The following is a 27,401-nucleotide window of genomic DNA, read 5'->3' as shown; positions in this document are numbered from 1 at the left end:
AGACTCGCGCACCACACAACGTTCTTGATGAATCAAAATATTTTTTACGCGATAAAACTAACGAACTCAACCGTCAAATTGCCTTCCAACCAGCGATGATGAAGAAAGGGCTTTAAGCACACAATAACTCACCGATTAATATAAATAAATTCCAAGATCGATCTTGTTTTATAGCAACAGCGCAACTCACTCCTGATTTTCACGATCGCGAATACAGCACAAAAAGAACACCACAAAAATCCATCTCACAATCCAGATTTGTTTTTTTTTCATTTTGCACACACACACAACCATCCGCTTGCGCTGACGGAACATTATTCCCACACAAAAGAGACGAAAATTATCACGAAAAACAGGACTGCGCGTCCCCAGAAACACTGCACTTATGACGGCATTATTCAATTATACTGACCAATCACCCCATCAATTTTGTTCGACCTTTTAAAGTACTCTAGATTTACAAGATTATTTTCTCTTTTAATTTGTATCTTACAGTCTTCTTAAAATGTGCACTTGTTTGAATTCGAACATTGTACTTTGCATTGAATGCGGCTATTACCAAAAAACAAAAAACAAAAAACAAAAAACAAAAAACAAAAAACAAAAAACAAAAAACAAAAAACAAAAAACAAAAAACAAAAAACAAAGAACAAAAAACAAAAAACAAAAAACAAAAAACAAAAAACAAAAAACAAAAAACAAAAAACAAAAAACAAAAAACAAAAAACAAAAAACAAAAAACAAAAAACAAAAAACAAAAAACAAAAAACAAAAAACAAAAAACAAAAAACAAAAAACAAAAAACAAAAAACAAAAAACAAAAAACAAAAAACAAAAAACAAAAAACAAAAAACAAAAAACAAAAAACAAAAAACAAAAAACAAAAAACAAAAAACAAAAAACAAAAAACAAAAAACAAAAAACAAAAAACAAAAAACAAAAAACAAAAAACAAAAAACAAAAAACAAAAAACAAAAAACAAAAAACAAAAAACAAAAAACAAAAAACAAAAAACAAAAAACAAAAAACAAAAAACAAAAAACAAAAAACAAAAAACAAAAAACAAAAAACAAAAAACAAAAAACAAAAAACCAAAAACCAAAAACATAAAACATAAAACATAAAACATAAAACAAAAAACAAAAAAACAAAAAACAAAAAACAAAAAACAAAAAACAAAAAACAAAAAACAAAAAACAAAAAACAAAAAACAAAAAACAAAAAACAAAAAACAAAAAACAAAAAACAAAAAACAAAAAACAAAAAACAAAAAACAAAAAACAAAAAACAAAAAACAAAAAACAAAAAACAAAAAACAAAAAACAAAAAACAAAAAAACAAAAAAACAAAAAACAGAAATTTGAAATTTTCTTTTATTGTTTTAATTTTATTAATGATGAACGTAAAGTAATGAATAAATACTAAAATATTTACATTTTTGTCAGAACAATTTCTAACGAATTCAGAAATTAATTTGGGCCAAAGAAGGTTCTTCTTTAAACCCAAAACCTGTAGATTGTAAGTACATATATCTTTCCATACAATGTACCATCCGTTCTAGGAATAAGTGAACAAACATCAACATCGACTCACACTTCATCCCAGAGCTTGCGCTCCTGCTATTTACCTCCAATTGGAGCATAACTGGTTAAGCGGATAATTTCCTAACCGTTGAGCAAACATCCCCCCCTCTCATTCGCTCACAACATCATGAGAGAAGCACTTTGCTGAAGGTATTTGTCGGAAAGTTTGCTGTCTTTAGTCTCTCTCCTCCTGTTGCTCTACTAATTCTGCTAACCCTAAACCCATGCATTAGTGGCCTGGAGGCTGCACCGAACCTCGCCTAGCTCGCCTCTCGCAAAACACGGTGGTCCTACTCCAAATCCAGAAGGTAAACATCGTCGACGGAATGGGGTTTTCGGGGTTCGACGGAATCCGGCGGCGATGAAAACTGATACAGGAGCGCTCCCCCCGACATCATCATCGTCTTGGTAGCGTCGGCGAAGTTCTGCCTGTTGCGCTTGGAAACCTCGAAGAGATAACAATCATTTCGGTTATGATTACGTTCCCCATCTGTTACGCTTTGGGATGTAAAGTTCAACGTTGAGATATTTGGAGGTTTTGAAGAAATTTAAGAATTACGTACTGAACGCAAGACCTAGCCAACACAAAACCCCCCCAAATGCAAGTGACCACCAACCTAACACGGCTTACACGGCATTTGCTCACGGGCCATTCGCTTTGGTCCGCGGCGTCCATCGGAAGCTTCCAGGTGCCTAATCCCCGTAACCGCAAACCATCACCCAGTAGGGATACCCGATCGGCTCAAAACGCTCCAAAGCTGATGGCTGGTTTGTCCGCCGTCCCGACCGCCACACAACATGCGAGTGTGTGTTCTTGAAAACACCCCCGTTCCGTCCGGGGAATCCTTTCAAGGGGTTTTCCGAGCAATCGACGACGACTGCTGCACGGTAGGTACTTGGTGTCGGTTCACTGATGCCCCGACGACGCCAGCCAATTAGTGTTCCGATTGTAACCAGAGTCGGGGCCAGAGTTCAGACGAATGTAAGGGGGCGAGAGGAGGGAATTTCTTGTAATTATAATGTTTGGAGCAGTGCTGGTCAGTTGTGTGAATGTTGGTTATGAGAGAACTTGCTGGGAAGCCTATATTTAGCCTTTATGTTCATGAAAAGACTCCATTTCTGAGCGCTGCTCGGCGTGTACAAGTTGTGCATAATGCCTCGTGATAACTAGGTCCTGAAACTCAGATATTCATTAAAGGACTGCTGTTTCATGTGTGTGGTTTATTGTTGCAGTATACTAAATGAAATTAACCCTTTGCAATAACTGTCATCACTGACACAACCTTGCAAAAAATTGAAAACATTCAGCTTCAAGTTTCACTTTAATCTGCCAAGTGTTTCACAGTATCAACCAGAATCTAATTCGACACCATCAACCATTTTCCCTGAAGGAAATCAAATCTGCCCCAGGCCACAAGGAAGCAGGACAAAGAATAGTATAGTGTTTCGGTTCGAGGATGAAAACCAAGCCGGCCAGCGCGCATCCCATCGATGAAACATATTTCCCCGACATTGGATCATAATTTTCATCAATCATTGTCATTAGAGGGTAGCTTTCGCTTTCCCGTATCCTTGGGGCTGGAAGGTATTATCGATGGGAGGTGATTGCTACGAAGAAAGCAAAGTAGAGTTTTGTGTTTCAAATGACAGCAGATATTGGAAGAAAAGATGTAGTTTTACCATTGCGCGCTTTTTTTTTTCAACCTTTTTGTATTAAGTTAAACTATAATTATGCGTTGAATTTCAGTAAAATGATTAAAAACAAGTTTACTTATCCAAATTCTTCGAAAAATTCAAAATATTATACAGCAATTCCATTTAAAAAGAGCCTAAACCGACAAAAAAGTTCTCCGATCGGGCTCCAATTTTTTAAAGGGGTTCCTTGGCCGAAATAATTAGACCCGAATATTTTTTTTTTGCCGTTAGGGTATTGTGCTAGGTTGGTCCCAAAAACGCGTATTTTCGTCTATTTTCGCAAAAACCACTTTAAAAATAATCATAATCCCGTGCCATTTTAACCGATTTTAGCTGTCTAAGACGCAAACGAAACGTGATTAAATTGAATAGTTTGAAGAGTTGAAATATTTTTGCGATCAATATTACGATTTTTTGAACAAATCAGTATACATTAACTCGGTCAAAGATTTTTTGCCCGTTCTGGAAATTTCTGAAAAGTTGGCATTTGATGTCCCCTAAAACATATCAAAAAATGAAAAATTAAAAATAGTGTTTTTTTTTTGCAAATCAAGTTTTAGTGACAAAATGTTAAATTAAAAATCATCCAAAATTTTTTTTACTGTGTATCATTTTTTTTCAGGGTTGTCCTTATCCTACAACTTATCCTACCTACAACTTTGCCGAAGAAACCAAATCGATCAAAAAATGTCTTCAATGTATACAGCTTTTTGAATTTTCATATATCATTTTTGTATGGACAGCTACCAAATTTGTATGGAAAATTATATGGACAAACTAATGATGCAAAATGGCTTCTTTGGGCATACCGAAGGCACCAAAAAAGCTTCAGTCGGATTAAAAAATACAAAAAAATCAAATGACCGAAATCTGAGAGAATTGCTAAGAAGTCATTTTGCATAATAAGTCTTCATACAAGTCTGCTTACAATTTTGGGGGCTGGTCATACAAAATGGGTATTTAAATGTATGACATTCAGTCTTCGGCAAAGTTGTAGGGTATCATTAGGACTTTTTAGAAAAAAAAATAGGTACACATAAATTTCCCATTTTTAATTTAACTATTTTGGAAAAAAGTTGGGTTCCCAAAATACTTATTTTTTTATTTTTGAAATTTTTTGGGATATTTCTGTGGACAATAAAAAATTATGCATGATGATGCAAAATCTGGTTGGGCAGATATTTTTTTTTTAACGTGTTTTTTAATATCGAAATCCTGGAAAAAAATTAAAAGTTTTAAAAGCAAAATATAAAATTTCGAATTTTTAGAAAGTTTTTTGAGTTTAAACCAAGCTTCCCTGCACCGTGCGGTACACGCGGTTCACTTGCATCTCGGGTTTGCTTTGCGCCTGCTTTGTTCGGTTTACACCCGTACCCGACTCACACGAACCGAGGGTATTTTGGTTCATCGTACCAGCACACCACGACACTCTCGGTTCGTCGCGTCGGTTTTGTGTCTGGCACTCACCCATGGCATGAACCCGGTATATGAGCCAAGGTGCTTCACTCGTTACGAGCCGAGGTACGTGCCGTGGTACGCGCTGGCGGTACAAAACGGGTTCAATACCACGACACGTACCACGGCACGCTGGGTTCATGCCATGGGTGAGTGCCAGACACAAAACCGATGGGGCGAGCCGAGAGTGTCGTGGTGCGCTGGTACGATGTACCAAGATACGAATACATAAATGGGTTCAGGCACGTACCGAAGCTAGAAAACCAAACCCGCGGTGTGCGTTGGCACTGGCGCATGGGAAGCTTGGTTTAAACATTATTTTTTGAAAGAAATGTGCGTTCGAAGAAACATATATTTGTAATTTTTTCCTATAATTATCTCTCTGGAACTTAGAAAATTGAGCAAACAGTTTCTGAGATACAGTCTCACAAGGAATTCGAATTGATAAAAATGAATTTCTGAATATTTTAATTAACTTTCAAAAATAGAATAATTTGACCTCAAATATGAGTTAAGAAAAATGATCTATTTTCAGATCATTCAAAAAGTTTAGCATGATTTTAAAATTATTTTTATTGAAAAGATCATTTTTAACATTGAAAATTAGACCAATAGTTTTCGAGATATCGTCAGTTGAAATGAACAGGCTAATTAGGTACACTCAAAATAATTAATTTTCTTCCATTCGAAATCTTTGTGAAGCTGCATCTCTGAAACTATTTTTTTTTGTCAGAGGTGCTTTACTTTGAAGAAGTATTTTTTTAAATGCAAAAACCTTTAAAAAAATTAAAATTAATACCTTATAAAGTTATAAAATAACTTGAAAATGCTACATTTCTTTTAAATAATTGTGAAGTTCTTTTAGATTGCAAATTTGAATTTGTTTGACAATATGATTAAAAGATTTTTTTGTTTTTTGTTGCGCGCACTATGGCTCAAAAGATGTATTTATAAATATCAAAAATAGTCCAAAATTTTAAAATATACTTGTTTTGGGAATTACAATTTTAAAGGTAAAAGTTAATTAAAAGAAATCAAAAAGCTGGAAATATTAACATATGAATTATAATAATTAAATAAAAAAAATTGAGAAGAATCTTTAAATCTAAAAAAAATATGCCTCGGAAACTGTGTTTTTACAATTTTTGCACATGTTTTTTTTCTACGCAAAATTTTATTAAAGAAATTCTTATGGCCATATAAAGTTGTACACGTTTCTAAATTTAATAATGTCTTGTGATTGTTGTAAAAAAGGCATTCCAGATGTGATTTTAAGTTGTCAGACCGGACTGGATTATTGAATAATATGAGTAAGTTTTACTGATTTGAGTATTTCCAATAAACTTTTCAGTTATTTTAACAACTGATCAGATCATACTTGGATAAACAATTGTACGCTATATGATTCAGATAAAAAATATGACATGTACTCAAGAATATAAATAAATATTTTTTATTCAGTTTCATCCTAAAACTACTTACTTTTTCTGACACTTTTAAAAATACGGCACGGATTACTTTTCATCACCAAAAATAACAGAACTGAAAAGTTTTTTCAAGCATCCATTTGAGTGCTGAAAAGTTCAACTTTTCAGCACTTGTATCTAATCTAATCTAATCTAATCTAATCTAATCTAATCTAGGGAAACGCAGCCAGTCCGATGAAAGCATGCTGGAAAGTCTTGTGATTAGATTACGCCCCAAGCACTTTTCTTGTCATTATTAATAATTGCAGTACATCCGAGAACACCCGAAAATGTATTGCAAAAATTAAAGCGGCCAGCCCTACTACGTTGTATTTACCGTAGAGAGGATTCTGAGAACGGATCACATTTCACAGAATCTACAGGGGAGTAAGGATGCGTGGACATACCGTACCAAACACTCCAGTTTACAGTTTCATATGTGTTTTGTATAATGTAAAATAATAATGCAATATATTGATCATTTTAAAAAATCCTTCCACCTATGTATAATAACCACGCACCCAAGCACACAAACAGCGACACAAAAGAAATGAAAATGAGCATGCAAAACAAGACAGCGCGTCCTCGTGGTCAGCGCACTAATCTCAACTTTTCAGCACTTGTATCGAGAAGTAATATTTTTCGATACTGTTCTGAAGTTTATCCAAGTTTAACCAATTCTATGATTGTTTTCTGGAAATGCAGAACAAAAATTTTATTTACTTTTTCAGCACTCTTCGTATTTATCCAACTCTTTAGATCTATGCATTGACTTAATTTGGATGCTCAAAGAGAAATAAACGTCAGCAACTGATCAGACCAACTTTTAAATCTTGACTTGCCATTTTCCAAACGATGCAATCATAAACCCCTAGGACCCATGTCCATCAGATTTCACTGACTTCCACAAAAGTGCCACCAATCAGGCAGCGCATTAATCCGTGATGAACCACCGGAGGGTATTCTGTCCTGGAAACCAATGTGCAAATGATTCCTGGATTTTTTTTTTCTCACGAATATGCACGGCTCTTGTTCACACCGGCTTTAGTAATTGCTCGAACTCATTAAAATGTTGGAAAATTGGCGATTGATACCCATCGTAGCGATTAACTCGAGTCGGTGGTTCTGTTTTTTTGTTTGTTTGTTGAGCTGTTTGCTGAACCGGGAAACCTGATTTTTTTTGTTGACTATGACTATTTGGGTGAAGTTTTTCGGAAATCATTTTTTTAAATATCGTAAAACCATAAAAGCAGAAGTATTAATTTTCATAATTTTTAGAAAAATAATCAGGCAGAGCCTTATAGCAAGTAATAAAGCAGAAATGATCACCAAGAATATCATCTGATGTAATCACAAATAAAATCGTCAGCATTTTGTTTATGACAAGCAATTTCATTTCCAAACCACAGCCAACAAGTCCCTGGTTCAACCCCCTTTTAATCTTTACCAGTTCCAGTGTGGCTCCAACTCATAGCTCATTAGCTGAAGCTTATGTTGTTGGTACATTTGCCCAAACACACACACACAAATAAATTGACCGTACTGAATTCGATTAAGATTATTTTTACGTTCCCGTTTATCGCTCTCCACCCCGTTTACTACCGAGAGTTGTGTTTCCAGTACAGTTTCGGAGTCAGCTATGGTGGAAGCCATGTCGTAAGGCTAGGGGGAAAGGACTAAAAGCTTGGACAACTATTAAATTCTTATCCTTATTAGCACGACACTGCACGTCGATTACGATGATTAGTAAACGGAGAAACTAGAGCAATTTATTGAGCTTTGCTTATTTTTTGAAATAATTTGATTGGAATTTTCGAAGAAGTTGTGAAAATCAAGTATAGAAAAGAAACAAACAAATCTAAGCTAAATTAGTAATTTCTGTTCCAGCTATCTAAGACTACAATTGCAATTAAAGCAGTTAACGATTCGCAACCTGAAGTGCTTTACGTACCGTTAACCGGTTAAGCATGCTATAATCAGAGAGAAAAGCTGCACGTCCGGCGAAAGTGAGTCCGTGGTGGTGAAAAACGCTGCCGGTCTGATGCTTTATTAAATCACTTCCACATCGTCACCTGCGGGCGCTCCAGCCTGGCTGCAAAATGAGCAAACGTGGCTTCAAACAGAAGGAGCTTCTCTGGTGAAGGCAAATCTGCGCGTCCAGTTGGCAGGAAGAAAGCACGCAATGCGATTTTATTTATAAAGTAGGGGAAGTGGACCTCTAATGGCCACTTTAACATCTTTGATATTTCTAGTTTGTATAATATGTTTCGATTTATTTTTTGCGGGCTGGTCCACCTGAAAAAAAAAAGTTTTAGAAATTATTTTTTTCCAAATAATGAAATTAAACTATATTTTTTAAAAGGTTCATGAAATTCTAAACATAAAAAAGTTTCATTTTTTTACATTGAAAATCAGACCAATATTTTTAGAGATATTGTCATTTTAAAAATTGTTTCAAAATTGATAGTTTTTTATCAAATTTTCCATTTAAAAAATACATATTTTTTAAAAGCATAGCCTTGGGGCAAGATAAAGCGGGAAATTTTTTTTCACTCTCCTGCAAAAAAAAAAATCATCAGATAAGTATTTATGAATAGAACATGTTTAAGTTATGCTCAAACTCCAAGGCTCCATACAATGTTGGCAGCTGTCCATACAAAAATAATGCGTACGGAATTTTCCCGGTTTTTTGAAAAAAAAAAATCATAAAAAAATCCCAATATTATTATTTTTTATTTTCGATTTTTATTCATAAATTTTTGAGGTGACAAAAAACCGCCTTGGACAAAACTGTTGCCCGAGCTATAATTCTTTTGGAAAAATAAATACTTATGAAAAACTTATTTTTTTAATGTAAACCAAATTTACAACTGAAGAAATCTTTACAGATTTTTTGATAAAATTAATCGTTTTCAAGACAAAAGACACTTAATATTTAGTTTTAATCGAATTATTCCAGTTTTTCGATTTTTTAAATAAATGTTTGTCCATTCCTGAAATTTTGTTTTTTTTTTAAAGAGAAAATTAGGACGATTGCTAAAAAAACAATAAAAAAGAAATTGAAAGTTTTTTGAGTATCATTCAAACACCTTTTTATATTCTAGCATCAATATCTCAGAAACTTATAAATGGTCCATTTTTAAAGTGAAAAAATGCAACAAATGTGAAACTTGCAATCTTTTTTTTAAATTTTAATGCTTGCTTTTTACATCCTTTTACATCTAGTTATACGATCCCATTGTAGTCAAATTTGAATATTTGATTGCCTGTGAAATTAAAAAATGCAATTTTTTTTGCAATATTCTATTCACGGTCGCCATATCTTGGATTCCAAATTCCAGGATTCTTTTAGCGTAGCTTAGTAATCATATTTGAGCTCGAAGAACAAAAACGATATTTTTTTTTATTCGAGTCGGGACTGGGTCCGTTGAAGCAACCATTCTTAAAGAAGAAGAAGAAAACATCAAATTCTCCGGTTGATGTATATCCTTAATCTAGCAAAAGTTGCGAAATTGGGGTTTGGACTTTTCAACTAATTGGAAAATACAAAATATTTTGAACCACAATCTTTAAAAATTATGATATTCTGAAACTTTTTTAAAATTATTTTCTTAACATTCTCATACTTTAGCGATACATGCAACTCAACTTTATTGAATGTTTTAAATATTTTTCAAATTCCAAACAAAAATTAAATGAGCAATTCCAGCCCAAATCAGGAATTTTTCTGGTACTTTTGTACCCGACCCTCTCCGATTCCAATGAAACTTTTTAGACATGTTATACTAGGCCTACATAAGCCATTTTTGTGTATATGAAGCCAATTGTACTCAAAAAGGACGATTGAGAAGGGCGTAAGTGTTTTAAATATTTATGTATTCTTTTTCGGTAAAAATATTTTCGAGACTGAAAAATCAAGTCTGTCATTTAGAAATTGCAAAAAACCATCAAAAAACCTATTTGTTCAACATTTTTATTTTAAAAACCGCTGTATCTTCACAAGGATTGGACATAGGACAATGGTCATTATGAAGACTTTTATGTAAAATTGTCTGAGAAATCGATTCACACTATCGGTTTTTGAAAATATTGACGTATAGACCACTTTTCAAAAAAACAGTTTCAGTAAATGATTTTTGTATTTTTTTAGGAAGGACATACCATACTGCATTTTCGTGAGTATTTTTGAAACATTTTAGGCTATTTCCTCAAAAATTTTGAACGAAAAAAAATCGTGACATCACCTTTAAATTTAACTTTTGAACTTAAGAATTGGAAAATCTCATGGAAGTGGCGTGTATTTTTCTTTCAGTGTATTTTTTTTTTTTCAGAAAGCTCGTCCAATTTCCTACAAGTTTGTCTTTGACCACTTTTTCATACGATGCAACGGCTTTAAGTAACAGTAGTTTTTAAATTACAAAATACAAAAAACATTTAAATTACTTACGCCCTTCTCAAATCTCATTTTCGAGTACAATTGGCTCCATATACACAAAAATGGCTTATATAGGCCTAGGATAACATGTCTAAAAAGTTTCATTGAAATCGGAGAGGGTCGGGTACAAAAGTATTAAAAAAAAATACTGATTTGAGCTGTAATTGCTCACATAGCAAAATACAAATAAGCATTCTAAATAAAGCACTCAAAAACATTCCTAAAAATTTTAATAAATTTAAAATTTTATCCAGTAAATTAAAATGGACTAAATTGCTACTTCTTACCTTTTTAATGGTGAAGGTACGCACCCCAGGTCATATCACCCCTCCCTCAACTTGCGCCTAACTTCTCCATTACACCACCGTCTGGACAATTTATTTGCGCTCGGATCGAAAACACTTAATAAATCAACATTTCCCGCTGGTTTCGCACGACGACGGAGCCAGAGGACTTGGGCAGCAACTTTCCGGACGTGAAGCGAGAACGTTTTGAGTTTTTTCGCCCCAGGGGGTGGTGAAATGAAACTGGCGGCTGGCCGTACGGCCCGCGGCAGTAAGTTTCATCCAACTCCAACCAGTTGCTTCGGGAAGTTTGACTGGTGTGACGATTTAATTTGGAACTCGAGGACTGGTTTGTGAGTTTGTGTTTTGTTCGAATTAAAGACATGAATATCACTAGGGAAATCATTACCAAACTTATTTTTCTGTAATCAACTTCCAAAGATCACCTTCCAAATTTAACCTTCAATTTATACCAAAAAAAAAAATAGTTCCCAAAATAACCTTCCCCAATCCCAATCAACGCCGTAATCGCCGAAATTACCTAATTTCGTCTCAATTTTCTCTCGTTTTCGTTTGCAGGTACGTAAATCGGGTTACCACCCGGCAGCCCGGTGCCACCGGGACGTGACCAAAGTGGCCAACATTCCAGGCCAACTGTAACCACCGCCAAAGGACAAGTTTGTCACGAGAGCAGAGAAAAAAAATCGTCAAACGCCGACCCAATCGAATTCCAAATTGCCTCCCAACCGAATCTCCAAACCCCCCTACAATGTTCCCGATATTACAACACGTGGCAGCACTAAAGCCCGGAATTCGTCGTAAAACCATGAAATCCGATGATGGTGTCCATGGCGGCGTTGGGATCCGACAGCGTGGCAATAAAAATTCCTTGGACTGGGAAAGGAGAGTTCTGAGCGCGGGGGTTAGGGGGGATTCGTTCAAAATCACGCCAATCGTCATATTTTTACGCGAGAATCAATCCGCTTGCAACCGCCTCGTGTAAGGGGTGGTGGTGGTGGATCTCCATCATCCACGATAGGTGAATTGTGGGAGGCATTCAAGCAGAAAGTTGGAATTTTGGCGGGAATGTGGTCGTTTAGGGGGAAGTTGTGTAGTTTGACCGTGTGTTTAAATGTTCTTACCTATAAACATATTTAATATTCTGATCGGTGTGGTGTTTTCAGCAAAGTTGGTTATTATTTCTGAAAAAAAAAGTTTTTTTGCGATTTAAAAATATTTCATGCAGGAAACCTTATCTTAATCTTGAAAACTATTCGATTGATTTAAATTTTTAAAATGAAACTTTTGTGAAAATTCGATACAAAAGTAAAAAAATGAGCACAAAAATGAGAAAAAAATGTCTTCATTAAACCATTCGAACGCAACAGAGAGAATATATTTCATCAAGTTTAACGAAATTTTTCTAAAATTTTTCGGGCCTTGCAATTTAATGTCAATTTTATCTCTTTTCTCTGAAAAAAATCTTAAAGAACAACCCCTAAAGTTTATAGTTTATAGTTTTAAACATTGCAACAATGCATTGTATACCAAAATATTTTATTCTGAATTGAATTCTTCAAAGAAAACTTATGTATCTTTTTACAAGATACAAACCAGTTGTTTTTTTAAATGATATTTGGTTCATTTAGTTGAAAAATAAGAGGATCTCTTACCAATCTTTTGAAGACTACTTCATATTAATCAGATGATACTTGCTTGAGAATTAAAAAACCTGAAAACTAAAAGAAATGGATCTTATTTGTTAAAAAAGTATAATTTCAAATTATTTAACACACCAAAAGAATAGTTCAAATTTCTAAACAATAAATCGACAGTTTAAAAATGCAACAAAAATGATAAATAATAAATCTCAAGGATAAATTTAAATAAATTGGTAAACTAAACATTCGCTTTATCACAAAACACATTTGTAATCACAAGCAATGCAATGCATGATTTACCTGTTTTTTTTTTGCTTGATAAATTGTATAAAAGAAAATTTAGATAATGTTAGAAACAATTCACGGTTTCTCATCTGTTTAATTCTCTACATTTTAACAAATCCATTATTCTGTGTTTTTTTTTATTTGAATGAAATTTTTAAATTCATTTCATGTGTTAAAAGAAGCCATCTTGCATCGTATATTTTTTCCATATAAAGCTCCATATAATTTAGAAGCGGTTGCCTAGAATGACAGTGGTTCAGAATTAAGAAAGCATCTTCAAATTACTGCAGTTTCATATAATTTAGAAGGATTTAAATACAAAACGTATCTTGAGATTGTCTAATCGGTTCGTTGTCTTGGGCAAAGTTTAAGGTTATGATTGGGACTTTTCGGAGAAAAATGGAACGTGGAACACAAAGTTTTCCGAATTTTGTAAGTGAAGTTTTATCACTTAAGGTTGATTTCCTTAAATGTGAACTTTTTATTTTCGATTTTTTCTAATTTTTTTTGGGGGACAAAAAATTGCATCCTTTGCGCTATAGTTCTAAATCCAAAGGATGATGCAAAAACATTTTTAAAGGTAATTTTAGGAAAAAAACTAAAATATTGTCATACTAAATTTTCTAAAATTAGCAATTTTCTTTTCTAAAATTTGAAAAAAGCCTCTAATTTTTATTTTTTGACTTAGTTGATCGGACTGATTGGCTAAGATATAATTTCTTAATGATTAAATTTTGTGAAAAATGAGTTTTTCTCAGTGTCACCTGATTGCCCTTAATTTTCTTATCGTGGTATCTCAGAAACTTTTGGTTCGATTTTAAATGCTGAAAGTTGTTTTTTTTGTTAAATTTTCTGCTTTTTTTCTATAAAAATATTTAAAAAAAATCTTATCAAAAGTTACTCTTTGACAAGGTGAAAAAATCATTTTTAATAAATTTTAAAAGCAAGGCTTGATTTTTAAATTTTTAAATGAGACAATCTCCAGCGAATTATTTATTCGTTTTTTAATTGGTTCGATCATCAATCGCAATTTTAATAATAAAATTGCTCAATTTTAAAACTATTTTACTCAAAATTTATGTTTCAAAATCAGCTTGAAGTTGAAACTTGTTGAAAAATTGTATTTTATCATTGACAACTAATTAATCCTCATTTTTAAACTCGCTAAATCTTAGAAACTTTTGGTTTGATATTCAATATTCAAAAATGAAAAAAAGTTTTGAAAGTTGGTCGTCGTCGATCATGGCCGTTCACCGTCACCCGCGACAGACCCGGACGACGAAACAAAGAGAAACGCAAATAGTAACTTATTTAAAACTTTTTTTCATAAAATCGCGATGACTCGTGATGTTTACACACTAAAAAAATATGAATATTACATCGAATGGAATTCAAAACCAGACGTAAAAACTCATCATGTAATCGAAAATCAAACGTAATATCATGTCTGGTTTGATGCTGAACAATTAAATTCACTCTCAAAAAATAGAGGACAAAATTGTATCTGATAAAATGTAACATTAAATCATTTTTTACTGAACATTACATCTAAGATGATGCACATAACTGGAGCGTGTTTTGTCGTGTAATATTGTGTGCGATGATTTGATTTTACATAAGAATACCCCAATTTTACGCTGATTTGCTGCCTTTCCACTTCACAGTGCAGCCTGGTGCAGCAAACGTCAGACATGTTTTTGTTGTAAGAAAATTGGTCGCGTCGCGAATAAGTTGTTGCGGTAGATGTTTTGAGAAATTTTGCAGCTTTTTCCATTCGATTGAGCTGAAAAGCGTTATTAAATTAATAACAAAGGTAGGTTTAATGATTTTTTGATTATATTTGTCCTACACACCAAAAAATAAACGCGTAATTTTATGTTAATTTGATGCACATAACTGGAGCGTCAAATTTGTCTGAACATTACGTCAAGTTTGAAAATTACATGATCCAATCGACCAATTCGTTCATGCATTGAATTTTACCTTAATTGAATATGGGACGATGTAATTTTACCCGTGCTGCTGCTGGATGAAAAAAAGCTGTGATTTTTAGGTTAGAAAATAAAAATAGAAAAGTTTTCACATAAATATTTCTTTATTTCATGCTCATTAACATATTACGCTATCGTTTTTATAAAAAAAAAAATCACTAGAACTGACAATAACATACGTCACTTTTTTTGATTCATTCAAAAGCACTGTTTTCGCCAAATTAATCCGTCCATGTTCCGGCCCGTCCTCGGACCCGTTCATCAGCTGGCGGCCTCAAACTGTTCGAAAACTGTCACGGGCACGAATCCGTTCCCCTTCTACTAGAAGATCTGTGTGGACAATCTTCACTCCGGATCTGGCCAGTTGACGACAATCGAATCAACCTAACCTAGAAAATTTGTAACAATATTATTAAACAGTTTTAATTACCGTACCAGTCCAGCTTACCTTGTTTGAAACTGTTTCGGCTGGGGCCAGGCGAGAAGCTTGCTTGTTAAAAATAAAGCAGGAATCGATTCCACAACGAGGTGTTCCGGAAAAGACGGGGAGAATCTGCCTCTGGTCACCGGAACGTTGCTCTGGAACTTCGTCATAATCCCCTTCTATGGGGCCAAGAACTCCGTTGTCTTTCCGAAATGAGAACGGGAATGATCATAGCCATGGCCTGCAGGAACCTAGAGTTGCGGTCCTGGATCGGGTGGCAGAATAATCTTGATAATGAAAGCTCCAACATCTATAAATAAAACAGTCAAATAAACGACATGCTATTTTGAATTCAAGCGAAAATATTGAACTTACCTTTATGTAGTAGGTACTTTTCAATGCTCTACCAATATTTGGCAAAAGATTTCTACTTTTCTGGACAAGTTTCGCGAAACTAAACCTTTTCGTTCAAACGCATCTTTCTTTGTGGATTCAAACATGGCCGCCTTCTCACTGCACAGTGCACGGTCAAGCGAAAAACGTAAATGCACTTAAATTTGAGTCTGATTTGCCGCAAAATTACGTCAAAGAACACGCTCCAGTTATGTGCATCAAACAAAATGGAATGTTAAATCTTCGCAGATGTAATTTTGAGTTTTATTTGTCGATCAAGAAACTCATCAGTTTACGATTGAGTACACATAATTTTACGTTAGTTTTTTGTTTACATGTTTCTGTTTTACATTAGTTATGCAATTACGTTGGGCGTAATTTTCATTATTTTTTAGTGTGTATCATTTTAAATCTGAGTTCTTAATTTCAGTCAGAAAAATCTCCTCCCTTCTTCTGGACGATGACGCAAAAAGAACACTTTTTTCGTGCTCTTCCTGGAATCGGTCCGTTTCAAGTTCCTGTTGCTGGTCAAGGTTATCCAGCAGGCGACCACACGGAGTATTCGATAGAGACGGCTGCTGGCGACGGACAACAGGATTGCGAACGCAAACTGCAGGCTGTGCCCCAGCGACGACCCACGGTTGATAAAGCCGCGGAGGTTTGCGATTGAGGCAGTCGACGGCATTTCGCCAAGGCGGCTGCTTTCCGGTACTGGCGCATCGACACATTAACTTTACTGTTTTGGGGCTCAACAACAATTGGCCGGTCCGAGTGTGGAGCGATGTCGAATCGACGAAGCTATCCTGAACGGCGCATCTTTAGGACAGTTGGGATAAAAACGGAGGGAAATCGTAGGCTAGGGCCTTGCTAGACAACCGCAGCTAGCTGATGGACGCGTACAACGATCTGAGACGAGCTCGGATCTATATCTAACGTGGCTGGAGGGTTGTGGCTCGTTGTGCAGAACGCGATGAAAGTGTCTTGTGTAGTTGGACAGTTCCTGGCACAGCCGGGTGTTCCGGTAGTGACACAAGAAAGAAAATCGTAGGACACTCCGCTCATCGTAACCACGGTGAGGTGGATCATACTTAATCCGGAAACCGGAAGCGTGAGCAGGTTGATTTTTCGTTCCGCTACGGCAAAACACTCGTGCTTTATATCCCTTTTATGATAATAAAATTCAATTCAAATGTTTTGTCAGAAAGAATGTGTTTCTTTTTTCTGCTAAAAAATTCCAATCCAATAGAAATAAATTCTAATAGGAATTCTTTCCAATTCATTGCGTTGGTTGTAATTTTACACGACCACACCAGTCGGTGGTGTGGTCGTGTAATTTTCAAATCAGATGTAATTTTCCGTCTTATGTGACGCTCCAGTTATGTGCATCGAAAAGACAGAAAATTACACGATTTTTTCGATGTGTGTAGAAGAAAACCCCTTATGTTTATATATCTTTTTTTTTGTAATTGTCTACTCTACAATTTTGTAGAACACTGTTACACTCTTAAAAATAACCCTACAAAATTAGAAAAAAACATGAAATTTTAAAATGAAAAATTTTGTTCTAAATGAAAAAAATACCATCTGGGTCCATGTAGATTCGAAAAGTACATTAAATTTACTATAAAATGACACGTTTCAAAAAAATTTACAGTCGAGTAACGGAAAATGGCAGAGTTTTTAAAACTTTTTAGTGTTTTTTCGATGAAAAATACGTTTTTTCGGGATTCTGAGTACGCCATCAAATAGAGCGTAAAATTTCACATAAAAGTCCCTTTGACCCCTTATTTTCTATCTCATCACCGTTTCAGGCTGCAAATTATTGAGAAACACCTCTTTTTTCGACCTCGGATTCGTGATCAGGGACAAAACTTACCATTTAGGACAAAGTTTCACGCACATCGAAGAGGGGTCGATGCAACTGCTGTGTGAGTTGGCGGTTACCCAAATGTTATTGAATTTTTTTAAATACTTTTAAATAAGAAATCTCAAATCATACAATTAATTTAACTTTCAACTGAACTGTAGTTATTAATTTTTATTTTTTGTTAAAATATTGCAAAAATAGGTTTCACGAAAATCAGACAACTGTCCAAGTCATAAAGCACTTCCCCGCAAAACTATGGTGTCACCGTCGCGCCCAATAATGGCCTTCGCGGGTAATGTCCCTGAAGAGACAGACACTCGAGTAGTGTCGATCACTTCTCGCAGCAAAACCGCACAACCCCCTTGGCCCTGGGAAAAGCCTTGACGCCATGACACCGCCAAATGGCACCGATTTTTCTGGGTTGTGCCAGCCACGTTTGTTCCGCCCGAGTTACGGATCGGTTTTCGGAATGTGTGTCATAAAAATTCAATGACTGTATGGTTGGAGTGGGGGAGGGCGACACCTGCCGGATGGGACGTCAACTATACGTGAACTTGGAATACCGGTAAATTTTGAATGCTCTTCCAGACCTTGGTTGGGAATGGATTTTGGCGCACACAATTTGATACTTTATATGCTGGCGGGTTTGGGAGAAGGACCAACTTTTGGGGTGGACGGCTTTATTGGAACATCAAAGTTTTGCGTATTTTTTTTTTTTGTTTCAGTTTTGGTTGCGTGAATTTCGACCTTTGAGGCACGATCCATGAACGGTTCTGGGACGTGGATTAGCCAATTTGCTTTGAATGATTGCTCGAAGCTACCACGTTGAGCAACGTGTAGTCTCAATTGTTCAATACTGTATGAGGTGGTTTGTGTTGAACTTGAACCCAAATTAAATTCCTCCTTAGAAGACATACTTTCAAAGTCACTTTCCAAATACCAATTATGCAAGTCAAATCACTTCCCCAATATCCCATTCAAGTTCACTCCACAAACGAACGTAATCCTCTTGACTCGAAAATCTCCCGGTAATTGCCAATCAAGACCATTTCAAATTAAACTAGCATTATATCATGCTCTCATTCTTTTCGGACGATTTTTGCCTTCTTTTTGCCCCCCACACTCCACAACATGCCTCCATCATTAAAAATTCCATAAGCGCCCGCACATCTTCTTAGCAAACTCTTAAATTCTCCTCTAACGACCTGGTAACAGTCCATCCTGTAACGTGGAAGTTCAAGTTGCGAGGAAAAATTACTGGGCCCAAGAAGACGAAAAAAAGTACGAAATCAGAAAATAATCAAACAAAAAAAATCCTCACTGGAAACAAAAAAAAAGCGTTGGCACCATCGGACCCGTGGGAAATCAGCAAAAAAAATTTAATCCGATGTCAGATTAACGAGAAGGACGAACCTCCAGCAAAAAAAAAAAACGGAAAAGCCCGTGAAATGAACGGAAAGGACGATCAAATGACATGGTCCGGGAGCAAGCAAAAAAAATGAGGTATTTGGTGGGACACGGTCACCGGGTCAGACTGCTTTTTTTCCCTTCAGTGTATCAAGGTCGAAAAAGGGAGTCTTTTTTGGGGTGAGGAATGGCATCTTTGCATAATCCTATTAGCCGTTGCACGTGTACACAAATTAATTGGATGGACAGCATCCAAGAAATATTAATATATTTTGAAGTGGGTGGAGAAATTAGAAAAATTGAATAATTTATTTAAATACCATAACATAAGAAGTGAGTACCATCAACTGGGGTGAATCGGGACTACAGCAAGAAAAGGTACAGCATTTTTAGAGCACTCAAAAGCTTCCAATTTGGGAACCGATTCACCCCAGATGATGATAGGTAATGAGGCGAATACTTTGTGTGTGTGTTTGTTACTGACTTGTTAAATAAGCGAGTGATTGAGTAAACTAATATGAGCTAGTCTGTGAGAGAGTGAATTTGTGAGTGAGTCGGCCAGTTTGAGTCAGCAGGTGTACATTTGAGAGTAATTCATTGAGTGAGTGAGTGAGTGAGTGAGTGTGTGAGTGAGTGTGTGAGTGAGTAAGTGAGTGAGTGAGTGAGTCAATGAATGAGTGAGAGAGAGAATGAGCTAGCCAGTTAGAGAGACAGTAGGTGTACATTTAAGAGTGATTATTTGCCTGAGAGAGTATGTGAAAGACGAGGTAGTTTGGATGTGAGGTAGTGAGTTCATGAGTGTTGGAATTCGTGAGTGATTCAGACAGTCAATCAAAGATGTCAGTCAACCAAAGAGTCAGTTAGTGAGTGAGTGAGTGAGTGAGTAAGTGACTGTGTAACCGAGTGAGTGAGTTAGTGAATGAGGGGGGGGGGGGAGTTATTATTGGGTAAGTGAGGGAATTTGTGAGTGAGTCAGTCAATAAAAGAGTCAATTAATGAGCGAGTGAAGTTCATAAGTGAGCGAGTGAATGAGTGAGCTAGTGAGTGAGTAAGGGATTGTGTGAGTGACCGAGTGGGTGAGTGAGAGAGTGAGTAGTACGTTTAAGAGATTTTTTTGGATAAGTGAGGGAGAGAGTTAATGGGTGAAGGAATTAGTGAGTGATTCAGTCAGTCTGTCAAGGGACCATCCATAAACCACGGGCAGACTATAGAAAAGTGGAAGGGGGTTCTGCGAATGTTCAAGCTCCATACAAAAATGATTTTTTGTATGTAAAATTCCGACGAGGGAGAGGGATTATGGTTTCCAAAAAAAGTGTTTACGTCGTTTACGGATGGTCCCCAAAGAGTAAGTCAGTTAGAGTAAATCATTGAGTGAATGAATCGGTGAGTGAGTGAGTAAGAGAGGAAGTAAAATATGGAGAAATTAAAATTGGAAAAAGATCATTATTGCTTTTTTGAAAGGAACATGATCGTGATTTTTTTTCGTCTTTGAGCGTGCAATTTATTTTTTGTAAAATTTTCATTAATTACTATTATCCTACAAAAGTTAAAAAGTATAAAGTTAAGTTAACAAGCATTTGCCAAATATTATCTGTGCTTTCTAAATAATAATGAAAATAAGAAAATCACAGAATTGTTTATCATGAGGAAAAAAATACGTAGAAACTTCTTTTTATAGGTCAATGCATATTTTTGTCTAAAAATATTGAATTGGCCATTGTGGCACCTTCTACAGCGCGGTACAGACCCGTAATGCTATGCTATGCTATGCTATCAATAGTTTTCGTTTGGACTGTCAAAATAGCTAGTCAAATTCATATAAAATTCAATATATTTTTTTTAAATTTAAATAAAAACAATAAAAGATATTATATTTCAGGTAAAATTCAACCTCACTGATAAATGGATTACTCCCTCTCTAAACTGCCCATAATTGGGTCGCTCATAAAGTGCACGGCTGTTTTTTTCTTTCTTCAGCTCCGCCGACTTGTAAAACCTTACGAGTATCAAGAAACAATCTTCTTTTTTTTGGAAATAGACCTCCGACCTCACAAAATTTCGCCTCCCTCAAGGATAAAGCAAACACGACTTAATTTGATTAAATTTTCCTCCAGGCAACAGGCACACACACACATATACATAAAACTTTTCCCTTCCCCCACCTCAAAAGGTCAGGTGCTCCTCGGCTATGACGACGACGTTTTTTTTCCCGGAAGTGAGGCACCAAGGTGCCGTAGGTGCCAAGCTTTCCACACTTGCCGGGGAAAGTTTTTTTTGGGGAAAGCTTTCGACCAAAAAAAGGAAAAAGTTACGACCTATTGAAAGTTGCTCTCGGGGTCGTAAAAAAGTACGATGGATGGTTGAAGTTGGTTGCGGTTGAAAAAAATGTATTTAGCTGTGAAAATTATTCAAGTATGTTTTAAAAGTAATTACCTTAATCGTTATGAAAATAACTAATACAGTATAAAAAAAAGATTTCAAATATTTTTTTTCTCTGTTGCCACAATGAGTTTGATTGGGGGAAGCAGTAAAGTTGGAGGTAGACCTCAAAATTACTTCTGGACATCACGAAACAGTCGTTAGCAATTAGTTGATGAAATGCGTTAAAAGCTCTTTGAAGTAAGAAGTATTTTTTTGCTGATTCAGCTTGCTTCAATTTTTTAAACTGAAATACCCGGCTACTGCTAATAATAGTTTGATCTCTGACCTTTCTAAGTAAAATCTTCTCAGAATTCCGAAAAATCTACCCAGAATTTTGTGTCCTTCAGAACAATGCACAAATTCCTGAGCATTTCGGATTGCATGCCATTCAACTGCTATGTCATGCTGTGTAAATAATTAATTTGTCACAAGTACCGGGAAAGTCATCGCTGCTGCTTCTGCTGCTACCACACTGCTCTGGAATGTGATTATCAAGCGGTGAAGCGTTTTACCGCCAACAAGGTCAGTCCACCAGCAGATTGACGTTGACATTCATTGACACCCGATATGTTTGCTCTGGAAAGGTGGTTGAAGAGGGGTGGATTCGTTTGCCCTGTGACAACGGAAATTTTGGGTTGGATAAATTTATCAAATTGAACGTAACTGACACGTAACGGATTGATGGGTAATGATGGCGTTGGTGATTGAACTGGTTATTGTCTTGAGTTTCATGACATTCATTTGAAATGATGTTGATATATGATCAAATCTCTTCTGTACTGAGCAATACATTAAATTATTATTTTTCTGTTTTAATTTGAATAATCTGATTATTTTTTAAATTTTTAAAGCATTTTTATGCAAGACTCTAAACAAATTAGACCGCTCTCCATACGCCAGTTCTTTCTGTATCATGAAATTGAATTTACTGATATTTAGTAGAAGTACTTACAGTACAGTGTCCAGTGATGTCATAGAGCTTTCTTTTTTATGTATACGCTTTTTTGGCATGGAAAATACATAAAATTTCACTATATCCTGGTAATTTACTTTTGATAAACAGTTACTAAAATTGCTGCACAAGCAATGTAACATTTTCATATACATACTAAACTTACTAAAAATTTGCAAATAATATGGTTACTTTTTTAAAGGTGAGAATAATTCATAAATGATTTTTTTTTTGTGTAAGAAGGAAATGATAGCTATCATTAAAAAATAATTATTTTAATAAATCAAATTTTTATTGATAGTGTCATCTGGGTTGATTTAGGGCAAATGAAATAAATTGGGATAGCACAGAACATGCATACATTTTTTGATCTCTTTACAAAAATATTATAAAATTTGTGGAAACGAGACGTTATATTGAATTTTTGGCCTTAAAAATGTTCAGCAGCTTCAGATCGGGGGAGTGCGTTGGGCGGTCAATTTTCCCTGGTTTAGAATTTCTCGGAAAACAGGAAAAATATTTGATCTTAAAATTCCCGGGATTCCCGGGAAATGATCATAAAAACAACTTTTCAAAACATTTGTTAAGTTTTAAAAGCTTAAAATGATATAATTAATTGATTACCTTAAAAAAATGATTTCCAATTTTTTTTGACTTTTTGCAAAGAAAATACAGACATTCACCTTGTTTTGGGTGACTCACCACTAGGGTGCCCAGAATATGGGACTTTTTTCAAAACCTCGCTCCACAAGCTGAATATTGTTCCTTGACCTATTTTAGGACTCTGGGCCAAATATGAGCAAAATCGGTCATCATTTACCCATTGATACTCGGAGGTGAAGTTTGTATGGGAAAATCGAAAAAATGTATGGAAAACCCAAGTTTCTTACGGTTTGGTCTGCACGGTGCGCTACTTCCATCCAAACATTCCCAAAAGTGAGAATCTTATTGAAAATTTAATGCTCTACAACTTTGTAGAACATTCCAAAGCTGTAAAACTAGATCCTGAAAAGTTATTAGCGATTTAAAAAAGTCATTTTTGTATGAAAAACATTTTTTTCGCCAACTTTAGGCTCGGGTATCAATGGGTTAATCTCAACCAATTTCGCTCAAAATTTACACAGATGCTTAAAATAACCCAAAAAACCGTTTTCCGCTTGTGGAGCAGGGGGTCATTTTTTCTGGGCACCCTACTCACCACACATAACCTTCGGACGCCTAGAAATGAGCAGAAACTTGCAACAGAGACCACAAAAGACCCGGGGGTCGTTAAAGTGGATTGCTTTTTTTACCTTTGCAGAAAATGGTAACCCTCAAAACGGCTCTTTTGTGGCAAACTTTACAATTTTCAGTAACGGGCCTGTAATTGGCCTGAGGAGACCACATCCGGGCAAAATTCGTTCAGCCAAAACCGAGAAAATCAAATGCATGTTTTTGATCAACATTCCCACACATGCATAGACTTTTGATCAGAATTTGATTCTGAGTCGATGAGTATAAATAAAGGTGGGTCTAGGCGGTCAAATTAAACGTTTTTTATAGCCTCCGCTCATCGAAGAAAGCAAAAATGTAATATAATATGCAATGTTTTAAAAATATTTATATCTACACATAACATGTTGAAAGAAATTGACATTTTGCACATATGTACTTTAAAATTTCAATAACTTTCCATAAAAGCTTAATTTAATCTCAATAAAACAATTAAATCCTTTCGATTTCTTAAAAGTCAACTGTTCCCCTTTTTTCACAACATACACAACAATTCTTAATATTTTGTATATTGAGTGTATATTTTTTTTTCTAATTTCCGGAAACTGGGACAAAATATAAAAAAAATCCCGAAATTTGGGTACATTCGGAAAAAATCGCGGGATTTTTGATTCTTTTTTCCACACATTCATAAAAAAACGTCCGTTTTACCTTACCCTGGGCAGACGGTAATAACAAAATTCATGCCATTTCAATAACAAATACTGTTAAAATAACAAAAAATGTTATGGAATATTCTTGAAAAACCCATTTATGCATAAAGGTTTAATAACAGTTTATGTTATCATAACAAAATTTGTTATTGCCAAGCTTCCCACGCGCCAGTGCCAACGCACACCGCGGGTTTGGTTTTCTAGCTCCGGTACGTGCCTGAACCCATTTGTGTATTGGTATCTTGGTACATCGTACCAGCGCACCACGACACTCTCGGCTCGCCCCATCGGTTTTGTGTCTGGCACTCACCCATGGCATGAACACAGCGTGCCGTGGTACGTGTCGTGGTATTGAACCCGTTTTGTACCGCCAGCGCGTACCACGGCACGTACCTCGGCTCGTAACGAGTGAAGCACCTTGGCTCATATACCGGGTTCATGCCATGGGTGAGTGCCAGACACAAAACCGACGCGGCGAACCGAGAGTGTCGTGGTGCGCTGGTACGATGAACCAAAATACCCTCGGTTCGTGTGAGTCGGGTACGGGTGTAAACCGAACAAAGCAGGCGCAAAGCAAACCCGAGGTACGAGTGAACCGCGTGTACCGCACGGTGCAGGGAAGCTTGGTTATTGGTCTGATGTTGGTTGAAAGCCAAAACAACCTTGGAATAACATTTTTTGTTATGGAAGAATACCTCCAACTGTTATTGAGATGATCGGATTAGTTGTTAAAATAACAAAAAATAATAACAAAGATTTGTTAGAAGAATAAATAAAAATGTTTTTATTCTGTTATAACAATAACAATCCAAAAACAAAAAATCATTACGACGAATAACATATCTTGTTATAAATAACATAAAATGTTATTGGCCTAGTATTTTCAAATATCATAAAATGTTATTCCTTAGTTATTTCCGTCTGCTCGGGACAGCTCAAAAACGTGTCCAAAATTATCTTTTGATTTTTTGCTTATTTAGCCTCCTGTGATCAAAATATGATTTTACGTAACTTTCTCTAAACAATTGGCCGATGCTCCGGAATCGGTTCCAAAGTGGCCAAAGTTATAACTTTTTGTCGTAAGAACCTTCCTTGGACTTATATGAACCCAACGCAACAAAGACCACCTCGATCTGACGCTCCGTATTGAACTGATTTGCGATCGACAAAACATTCGACATTTTGTATTTATATAGATATAGATGGATGAATTATCTTATCAAAACTATTTAATGCTTAAAAAACATTTGAAGGTAATTTTAGTTTCAAAAATCTCATATTATCGGATTTCACAAAAGCCAACGAGAAATTTAAGAACACAAATATTTGAAATGATGAATATAAACGAAAAACCAAAGTCGCTCGAGGCGGGGTTCGATCCCCCGTACTTTGGATTAGTAAGCATAAATGCTAACCACTAGGCCATGACGACTTGGTGAGCATAGACTGGAATTAGGAATACTGTTACAACTAACCCGCAACGCCTTTCGAGGTGTATCCTAGGGTTCTACCTCTCCTACTAACATTGAGTCCAAAACCTCCCTACAAACATCTACACCACTAAGGTGACGTAGGGGTCCCTGCGCACTTTAGATAGGTGTTTACTAACGATCCTTCCCATCCCTGAGGATAGCTTGGACCCGCCCCCCCCCCTCTTATGCCCTGGGTTGTATTACACACTCATCAAAAGATGAAGACATGGTATCTCCCGTGTTGGATTATTGTTCCGGATGAGGGTCTAATACAACCACACCAAACAGTGCACTCATACTCATATATATATACTCATCGGGTACAAACAAAATGAATCAAAACAATCTATTCAAGCCGTACCAAGCACAAGAATGTTTTGGCTAATAAATGTTTCTGTGACATATTCATAACAGAATGATAACAATATAAAACCATTCGTGAAGTACATGCAGTTGTTTCAAAAATAACTTAATTCTAACAAAATATGTTGCAAATCATCAGCTTTTTCAGTTTTTCAGTAGGCTAGGAGTAAGTCAAAGACACTTATTATATTTTGTTTCAAATTAGTTGTGAATAAGTGTCGGCCACAAAATCTAAACAGTTGTAACAATTGTAACTTTTTTACGCCCTTGGTGTAACAAAGTTCAGACTTAGTCATTTGAAACATGTTTCGCGATGCTGCTTGGGTGGGATAAGCGTTGTGGAGCCTTCCGGTGGTGGGGCGTCCTCCAAATGCTTATGCATATGCTAATGCTAAATTTTGTTTCGTAACATTATTTCAATTCAATTCGGGTTTATTAGTGATTGATCATGGTACAATTAGTTTTTTTTTTTTTCAGTTCATAACAGAGTTTTGGAGATCCTTTCAGCTGTGTGTTAAATCTCAATCCAATTTGGAACGATTATTGCCTACAATTTAGAGATTACCAAGAGTAAGAAAAAATATAGAATAAACTAACTAAAATTGCAAAACCGTAGCGTTATCAAAATACAAAAAGCTGAAGTAATTTTGCTCGATGATGCTCAGGTTTTCTAGACCCGAACGAGAGCAGCAGCACAGCATAATCTCATTACTTTCATCAATTTCGCCACCCAAATTCACCACCCAGCTGCGGTAAGCTCTCCAGCTCTTATTGAAGATTTGTCGTGTGGGCGCGAAGACCACTTCGACCACGCTGCTCGCTCCCAGTTTTATCTCTCCCTCAAGATTTGCTTACGCCACCCCAGCAATCCTCAACTTTTCCCCATCCATAAAAAAAAGAAAAACATCCCGTTGTAGCAGCCAGCAATCTCATCAATTTGGAGTCTTGTTCCGAATTACTCATCGCTAATGAAGAGTCTTGTTTCCGGTGCCGGGACACGACACGAATTTCCACCATGGGCACCATGTCTTCTTAGTTGTTTAGCCGTCCCCCTCTCTGATGTTCCCCATTTTCAGGGGAAAAGCTGGAAAAGTGCGCGTCGGAAAAATTTCATCGTTTTATTAGCGCTGGAGCCACCACACGGCAGGGAAAACCACATTGAGTTATGGAACTAATAAAACGGCAAAAAACCCTGCTGGCCAGGTAATGGGCGAAAATTTTCTCCCGCGCGCTGTAAAAATGAGCAAACAAATTGCATTTTTGCAAAGATAGGCTGGTTTCTTCCTTTGGAGAGGGGGGATTCAAGTAGTAAAATTATTTCC

General features: G+C 35.9%; 1 protein-coding gene and 1 long non-coding RNA gene across 3 annotated transcripts in view; one reads left to right on the top strand and one right to left on the bottom strand.

The window, feature by feature from the left end:
- Positions 1-27,401, top strand: part of LOC120422038 (protein O-mannosyl-transferase TMTC2-like) — a 496,233-nt gene that overhangs the window by 99,080 nt on the left and 369,752 nt on the right. The window lies entirely within an intron of this gene.
- Positions 14,868-15,934, bottom strand: LOC128093105 (uncharacterized). The gene is made up of 3 exons (XR_008212245.1): positions 15,655-15,934; positions 15,304-15,589; positions 14,868-15,244 (listed from the first exon to the last, which is right to left on the bottom strand). It is a non-coding gene; the product is annotated as an uncharacterized LOC128093105 (long non-coding RNA).

The sequence above is a fragment of the Culex pipiens genome, chromosome 2 (genome assembly GCF_016801865.2).
Source record: "Culex pipiens pallens isolate TS chromosome 2, TS_CPP_V2, whole genome shotgun sequence".
In the NCBI taxonomy this organism is placed as follows: domain Eukaryota; kingdom Metazoa; phylum Arthropoda; class Insecta; order Diptera; family Culicidae; genus Culex; species Culex pipiens.
Note: the sequence above shows the minus strand (reverse complement) of the source record. Positions and strands in the feature narration are given on the sequence as shown.